The following is an 8,029-nucleotide window of genomic DNA, read 5'->3' as shown; positions in this document are numbered from 1 at the left end:
CTTGCCTATCCTAGGGGGGCATACTTCATAAAAGATTGCTGAATGCCTCTTGCCACAGGCATTCATCACACTGATGTCCATAAACATTCAGCTGTCTTTTCCTAAGTGCATCCCCCAAGGTGGGAACGAGGTAGTGCCCTAGAAGGGTGCCTACTCTGTCTACCCCTTGTCCCGGGCTTGCCTCTAGTGATAATATTTTGATGATAAAACAGTGATTGTGTCAAAGCTTCAACAAGTAAGTAAGTGACACATTGTTGGAATTTTGGTCTCTTTATCTGCATTATGCTGCTCTCCAATTAGGTGGAAAAACCTAGTTACAAAGTTCCTTTAATTAATTCAAGGTTAAAATCAAAGGGTAAATAACTTAGCAGGTTTCAGCTGCAATAATTTTAACAAAGACTGGATAAGGTTAGTGATTTAGCATAATTTAAAATATATAATTTATTTATCAAAACTTAGTCAACAATGCCTAGGAAAATGTAAACGGGTTGATTTATGATTGGTGTAGCAAGTAACCATAGGGCCCTATAGGATATCTTGAGGACAAGAAAGGGAGGATTTGCTCATGGTTACCTTGAGGCAATGAGCACAAGTTCTAAAAAAGGCAGCAATTAATCTTTTAGTCTGCAGGCTTGAGGAGAAAAGGAAGCTTGTAAGGTAAGGGTCTATAATCATTTCTTAAACAAAAATAAATCACCATTGCATAAAAAAAATCCTGCTTTTTAAATGAAATTCTAGAACTGAAATAAACAAATTACAGAGGCCAAAAGAATCTGTTGACTATCAAAGTCAGTAATAACCAAGGCATGATTAACGCTGTCTACTATTTGAAGCTATGCAGTTAAAATGTTATACAGTCAGGTATAAGAAACTAGAAAAGAGTCCATGGCTGCCCTTAAATATCACTTGTTTGTAAGAGGTTTGAAAATTAGAGTCCACAGCCTTATTACAAAATTCAAGACTGGTGTCGCCTGAGCCAAACTTTAATGCTTTAACCCTTTCACCCCGAAGCCTTCCTTACCAGGCAAATTTTTACAATTCTGACCACTGCCACTTCATAACTCTGGAACGCTTCAACAGATCCCGGTTATTCTGAGATTGTTTTCTCATGACATATTGTACTTTATGAAAATGGTAAAATTTCTTTGATATGACTTGAGTTTATTAGCGAAAAAACGGAAATTGGCGAAAAGTTTTAAAATTTTGCAATTTTCATAATTTTCATTTTTATGCCCTTAAATCAGAGAGCCATATTGCACAAAATAGTTAATAAATAAAATTTCCCACATGTCTACTTTACACCAGCACAATTTTGGAAACATAATTTTTTTTTGTTAGGAAGTTATAAGGGTGAAAAGTTGACCAGCGATTTCCCATTTTTACAACAAAATTTGCAAAACCATTTTTTTAGGGACCACCTAACATTTGAAGTGACTTTGAGGGGCCTATATGACAAAATATACCCAAAAATGACACCATTCTAAAAACTGCACCCCTCAAGATACTCAAAACCATATTCAAGAAGTTTATTAACCCTTCAGGTGCTTCACAGGAATTTTTGGAATGTGAAAGAAAAAAATAAACATTTACTTTTCTTTCGCAAAAATTTTCATTTAGACCTAATTGTTTTTACTTTTGCAAGGGTTTCAGGAGAAAATGAACCATACAATTTGTTGTGCAATTTCTCCTGAGCATGCCGATACGCCATATGTGGGGGAAATCTCAGAAGGGAAGGAACGCCATTTCCTTTTTTGAACGTAAAATTTGCTGGCATAGTTAGGAGAGCCCCTGATGTGCCTAAACAGTGGAAACCCCCAAGAAGTGAGACTATTTTGGAAACTAAATGCCTTAGGGAACTTATCTGTATGTACATTTAGCACCTTGCACCCACAGGTGCTTCATAGAAGTTTATAACGTTAAGTCGTGAAAATAAAAGAAATCAAATTTTTCCCAGATAAATCTTTTTTAGCTCCACATTTTGCATTTTCATAAGGGTAACAAGAAAAATTGCTCCATGCAATTTGTTGGGCAATTTCTCTTGAGTGCGCAGATACCCAATATGTGGAGGAAAACAACTGTTTGAGTGCGCGGCAGGGTTTGGAAGGAAAAGAGCGCCATTGACTTTTTTGAATGTAAAATATGCTGGAATAATTAGCGGTTGCCATGTCGCATTTGCAGAGACCCTGTGCCTAGACAGTGGAAGCCCCCCACAAGTGATACTATTTTGGAAACTAGACCCCTTATGGAACTTATCTAGTTGTGTATTGAGCACCTTGAACCTACAGGGGCTTCACAGAAGTTTATAACGTAGAGCCATGAAAATAAAAAAAATCACATTTTTCCCGCAAAAATATTTTTTAGCTACAAATTTTGTATTTTCACAAGGGCAAAAGTAGAAAATGGACCCCAATGTTTCGTGTGCTATTTTTCCTGAGTTCACGATACCCAGTATGTGGTCGAAAACTACTTTTGAGGCACAGTGTAAAGCTCAGAAGGGAAGTAGTGCCATATTACAGTGCATATTTTGCTGCACTTGTTTGAGGGTGCCATATTACATTGGCAGAGCCCCTGAGGTGCCAGAACAGCAGAAGCCTCCATAAGTGACCCCATTTTACCAAAAAAACCTCTCAATGAATTCATCTAAGGGTGCAGTTGTAGGATTCAGCCGGGGGGATGCAGGGCCGCAGTCATTGCCGACAGTAACCTCTGTATCACTCCCTGGCTCCCTCCCAACATACGATCATGCTTTCTTCTCTGAGTACCACGGTGCTGCTTCTCGATGTGATCTTGAATCCCCTAGTATGAGAGTGTGTCCCCCACAGATGATTCCCCAATTAAAAAGTCAAAGTCCGGCTTCACTGTAACTTCAACTTCTTTACTTAACACAGCATTATCCAGGGCACAGTCAATCATAACAATTGGCAACACTTTCCCTTGCCTCTTCTCACTGTTGCTAAACCTGTCCCAGGGACGGTCCATACTATACGGTCCCACAGTGTCCTCAATGTCCAGTATCTCTGCCTTTCATGGGGTTATTCCCTGCCATCTCGCTCCGGTCTTTAGAATAGCGGCCCACTCAAAGATCTGCCACATCTTAGATACCTTGTTTCCGTGCTGCTTACTCTTCTTCCCATAGCACTGCAGTCCCACTTATACTGCACCGCTACCTCTGATGTCGCTGTGCTTCTTTCTGTACTATGGCCCCCTGGATATTATCTGCTGGGCCTAGTCTTCTGTCAAACGTTGCGGGGCACGGTGTTGCCCTGTATGCTACACGGGTGCCCCGGCTCCAACTAACTAAACCAGGAAGCCCTCAGTGTCTTAACCCATGGTGTGCCTCCTACAGTTAACTATTTACACCCTGTTCCCTTATGACTATGTGAGGGACTAATCTTTGTGTCCCATCTAGTGGCCAATCTGAGGTAGTAAACTGTCCCTATCAAATACATACAAATACAATAGTTGGTAATAGATATAAAATGTAGCAGTACCAATATTACAAACAATGGTAATACACCTTAGTGATGTAGCAGTACCAAAACATACTAGCATATAGACATTATAGCTAAATATTTATCATGTCCCCTACACAGTGACTATATTGACACCAGAGTGTCACAGAAAAACATATGGACACCAGTGTGTCACAGACTTTTATACCATTAGGCAGTAAGGAAAAAATAATTTACATTTTTACCACCAAGATTGTGTTTTAGCCCCAAGTTTTACATTTTCACACTGGGAAATGGGTAAAAATGGCAACGGAATTTGTCCCACAATTTCTGCTGAATGTAGAAATAACCCAAATCTGGCTTTTCAGTACTGCTTTGCCATATGGAGTGACTTGGGAGGGATAATAATAATTTTATTTATATAGCGCCAACATATTCCGCAGCGCTTTACAAATTATAGAGGGGACTTGTACCGACAATAGACATTACAGCATAACAGAAATCACAGTTCAAAATAGATACCAGGAGGAATGAGGGCCCTGCTCGCAAGCTTACAAACTATGAGGAAAAGGGGAGACACGAGAGGTGGATGGTAACAATTGCTTTAATTATTTAGACCAGCCATAGTGTAAGGCTCGGGTGTTCATGGATGGATGGAGCTTTATTTTCCTAATGGAGGGCAGATTTTCCTAGACTAGTTTACAGATTCCATATAAAGAAACCCTAAGTGCTAGAAAAGCATTATCCCCCCTTAAATTACCACATTTTGGAAATTATGACCCTTTGGGAATTTATCTACAGATGTAGTGATGATTTTGACATACATACATGTAATAGGCTGTATGACTGATGCAAGTGAGCAGTGAGTGTGTGGTGAGTATATAGTGAGTGTATGGATGATAAACTCCAGATCAAGAAATGTGTAAGATAGTTTCACACTAGCGTTCAGCAGGGCTGTGGACTTCCTCCATGAATCACCGCCCACTGCCGCACCTCTTCCCTCAGCTCCGCCTACTGCTGCATGCGTCCTGTGTACCCTATCTTTAACATTGGGTACGCAGGCCATGTGGATGTATGCGGATGCCTCCGCATGCGTCGCTTTGAAGCTGCGCCGACTGCAACAAAATCCTAACATGTTGCATTTGACGCAGGTCAGTGCAGCATCAAGACGACGCATGCGGATTCATCCAAATACATCCGTATGGCCTGCATACCAAATGTTAAAAATAGGGTACGCAGGACGCATGCAGCCATAATTGGAGCTGAAGGAAGAGGCGCTGCAGTGGGCGGGGCTTCACTGAGGAAGTCCGCAGTCCTGCCGAACGCAAGTGTGAAATTAGCCTTAGGCAGGGTGTCACGAGGTACTAGTTGTGGAGTCTGAGGTACTGCTTTGCCCTATCTCCTTGGATTTAATATTTACTAAACAGCTAATGACATGGCTGGATAAGAGAACACAAAAGTCCTTTTTTCCTGCTAGGGATGAGCAAACCCTATCTGGAAAGTTTGGGATTTGTACATGACATGTAATGTCCTTTGTTACAAGCCCGATTAAACCTCCACCCAGAATATACCCGGGGTTAAAGTGGCCTAGGCCAAACTGTACCACGGGGTATAAATTGGACTAGGCCAATTTATACTCCTCTGGACCAGAATATACCCTGGGTATATTCTGGCCTAGGCAAAACTATACCCCATAGTAAAATTGGCCTAGGCCAGATTATACCCTTCCGGGTCAGAATATACCCCCAGTTGCTGTAGATCAGATTTTTCATGCTTTTGAGAACCATTGAGTGATATACACAATAACCAGGCCCCAGGCAGCACACAGGGCCCCAGGCAGCATACGGGGCCTCAGACAGCACACGGGGACCCAGGCAGCACACGGGGGCCCCATTCAGCATACAGTGGCCTCAGGCAGCATACAGTGGCACCTGGCAGCACATGGGACCCCAGGCAGCACATGGGGGCCCCAAGCAGCACACAGTGGCCCCAGGCAGCATACAGGGGCCCCTGGCAGTGCATGGGGTCCCAGAAAGCACACGAAGGCCCCAGGCAGCGCACAGGGCCCCAGGCATCAAACGGTGGGGGCAGAGAGAGCGAACGGGGAATGAGGCAGCACACAGGGCCCAAGGCAGCACACAGGGGCCCCAAGCAGTGTACAGGGCCCCAGGCAGCATACAGGGGCCCCAGGTAATGCACTGGGGCACTAGGCAGCATACAGGAGCCCTGGCAGCACATGGGGGCCCCAGGCAGCACATGGGGCCTCAGGCAGTGCACAGAGGCCCCAGGCAGCGTACAGAGGGGCAGAGACAGCACACAGGGCCTCAGACAGAGCACAGGGTGGCAGAGACAGCACGCAGGGCCCCTGTGCGCTGTCTCTGCCCCTCTGTACGCTGTCTGGGACCCCCTGTGCGCTGTTTGGGACCCCCTGTGCGATGTCTGGGGCCCCATTCTTGAGTATATCACTCAGTCCTGTGCGATGTCTGGGGCCCCTGTGTGATGTCTGGGCCCCTGTGCAATGTGTGATGTCAGGGGCCCTTGTGTGCTGCCTGTGGCCCTGTGTGCTGCCTGGGGCCCCCGTGCGCTGCCTGGGGCCCCTGTGTGCTGCCTGGGGCCCCTGTGCACTGACTGCGGCCCCGTTATTAAGTATATTATTATTATTTATTGTTATAGCGCTATTTATTCCATGGCGCTTTACATGTGAGGAGGGGCATACATAATAAAAACAAGTACAATAATCTTGAACAATACAAGTCACAACTGGTACAGGAGGAGAGAGAACCCTGCCCGCGAGGGCTCACAGTCTACAAGGGATGGGTGAGGATACAGTAGGTGAGGTAGGTGAGGATAGAGCTGGTCGTGCAGTGGTTTGGTCGATCGGTAGTTACTGCAGGTTGTAGGCTTGCCGAAGAGGTAGGTCTTCAGGTTCTTTTTGAAGGTTTCGATGGTAGGTGAGAGTCTGATATGTTGCGGTAGAGAGTTCCAGAGTAGAGGTGATGCGTGAGAGAAATCTTGTATGCGATTGTGGGAAGAGGAGATAAGAGGGGAGTAGAGAAGGAGATCTTGTGAGGATCGGAGGTTGCGTGCAGGAAAGTACCGGGAGACGAGGTCACAGATGTATGGAGGAGACAGGTTGTGGATGGATTTGTATGTCATGGCTAGGCTTTTGTACTGGAGTCTCTGGGTAATGGGGAGCCAGTGAAGGGATTGACAGAGGGGAGAGGCCGGGGAATAGCGGGGTGACAGGTGGATTAGTCCGGCAGCTGAGATTAGAATAGATTGGAGGGGTGTGAGAGTGTTAGAGGGGAGGCCACAGAGCAGGAGGTTACAGTAGTCGAGGTGGGAGATGATGAGGGCATGGACTAGGGTTTTTGTAGATTTTTGGTTTAGGAATGTACGGATCCGTGAAATATTTTTCAGTTGAAGGCGGCAGGAAGTAGAAAGGGCTTGGATATGCGGTTTGAAGGAGAGATCAGTGTCAATGATTACCCCGAGACAGCGAGCTTGTGGGACTGGGGAGAGTGGGCAGCCATTTACTGTAATGGATAGGTTCGTTGGGGGGGTCGCGTGAGATAGGTTTGTTGGGGGGGAAATACGATGAATTCTGTTTTGTCCATGTTAAGTTTTCGAAATCTAGCGGAGAAGAAGGATGAAATAGCGGACAGACATTGAGGGATTCTGGTTAGTAGGGTGGTGATATCTGGTCCACAGATGTAGATCTGTGTGTCGTCAGCATAGAGATGATACTGAAAACCGTGAGATTCTATGAGCTGTCCCAGGCCAAAAGTGTAAATGGAGAAGAGCAGGGGCCCTAGAACTGAGCCGTGTGGGACTCTGACAGATAGGTGGCGAGGTGAGGAGGTGGTGTGTGAGTGGGAGACACTGAATGTCAGGTCAGTTAGGTATGACTAGATCCAGGATAGGGCCAAGTCTGTGATGCCAAGGGATGAGAGGGTCCGCAGCAACAGGGAATGGTCCAGTGTGTCAAAGGCAGAGGACAGGTCCAGGAGGAGGAGGATAGAGTAGTGTCGCTTGCTCTTTTTGCGGTTAATAGGTCATTGGTGACCTTAGTTAGGGCAGTTTCAGTGGAGTGGTGTGACCGGAAGCCTGATTGTAAGCGGTTGAAGAGGGAGCAGGAAGATAGATGGGAGGACAGTTCAAGATGGACGTGTTGTTCCAATAGTTTTGAGGCATAGGGAAGAAGTGATATAGGGCAATAGCTTGATACAGAGGATGGGTCAAGAGAGGGCTTTTGGAGGATAGGTGTGATTGAGGCATGTTTAAAGCTTGAGAGGAAAACACCAGATGTTAGTGATAGGTTAAAGAGATGGGTGTTATGAACTGGTGGCCTAAGAGCAGCATGGGACGTACTCTGGAGAAGGTGGTACCTGTACTGACCGCAGACCCTGAACCTAACACCGCAACTAGAAGTAGCCGTGGAATGTACCTAGCGCTCCCTAGACATCTCGACACAGCCGGAGGACTAATTACCCCTAGAGATAGAAAAGGGAAAACTATCTTGCCTCAGAGAAAATCTGCAAAGAACAGGCAGCCCCCCACAAATATTGACTGTGAGA

At 45.4% G+C, this 8,029-nt stretch overlaps 1 protein-coding gene across 2 annotated transcripts in view; it reads left to right on the top strand.

Annotated features, from left to right (window-relative positions):
• Positions 1–530: 530 nt before the first annotated feature.
• Positions 531–8,029, top strand: part of LOC143816811 (17-beta-hydroxysteroid dehydrogenase type 6-like) — a 418,991-nt gene continuing 411,492 nt past the window's right edge. Inside the window, exon 1 of one of the 2 annotated variants that reach the window (XM_077297671.1) lies at positions 531–657. The gene's annotated coding sequence lies outside the window, so the exon portion shown is untranslated. The remainder of the gene's footprint in view (positions 658–8,029) is intronic. The other variant, XM_077297672.1, reaches the window with a different exon arrangement.

This window comes from Ranitomeya variabilis, chromosome 3 (assembly GCF_051348905.1).
Source record: "Ranitomeya variabilis isolate aRanVar5 chromosome 3, aRanVar5.hap1, whole genome shotgun sequence".
NCBI lineage: Eukaryota > Metazoa > Chordata > Amphibia > Anura > Dendrobatidae > Ranitomeya > Ranitomeya variabilis.
Note: the sequence above shows the minus strand (reverse complement) of the source record. Positions and strands in the feature narration are given on the sequence as shown.